The sequence below is a fragment of the Pteropus vampyrus genome, unplaced genomic scaffold, assembly GCF_000151845.1.
Source record: "Pteropus vampyrus isolate Shadow unplaced genomic scaffold, Pvam_2.0 Scaffold63, whole genome shotgun sequence".
NCBI lineage: Eukaryota > Metazoa > Chordata > Mammalia > Chiroptera > Pteropodidae > Pteropus > Pteropus vampyrus.
In genome coordinates this window covers 7,849,619-7,850,361 of record NW_011888844.1, presented here as the reverse complement: position 1 = coordinate 7,850,361, position 743 = coordinate 7,849,619, and positions in this window count along the sequence as shown.

Here is a 743-nt window from a genome sequence, read left to right as displayed (position 1 = left end):
TGTTTCATTAGATTAATTCTTAGGTGTTTTATTCTTTTTGTTGCAATAGCAAAAGAAATCATTATTTCCACTTCTTTTTTTGATGCTTTATTATTCGAATATAAGAATGCTATGGATTTTTGAAAATTGATTTTGTATCCAGAGACTTTATTATATTTGCTTATTGTTTCTAGTAGTGCTCTTGCGGAGTCATTAGGGTTTTTTATATAAAGGATCATGTCATCCGCAAATAGTGATAATTTGACTTCTTCGTTTCCTATTTGAATGCCTTTTATATCTTTCTCTTGTCTGACTGCACATGCTAGGACCTCCAATGTTATATTGAATAACAGTGGCAATATTGGACAGCCGTGCCTTGTTTCTGATCTTAGAGGGGAGGTTTTTAGTTTTTCACCATTAAGTATAATGTTGGCTGAGGGTTTGTCATAAAAGACCTTTATTATGTTAAGGTACTTTCCTTCCATACTGATTTTGTGAATTGTTTTAATCATAAATGGATGCTGTGCCTCGTCAAAGCTTTTTTCTGCATCTATTAATATTATCATATGATTCTTATTTTTAATTTGTTCATGTGGTGTATCACATTAATTGACTTGCGTAAGTTGAATGACTCCTTTGCCTCTGGAATGAAGCCAACTTGATCATGGCGTATAATCTTTTTAATATGTTGCTGTATTCAGTTCGCTAGTATCTTCTTTAAGATTTTTGCATCTGTGTTTATGAGAGATATTAGTCTGTAGTTT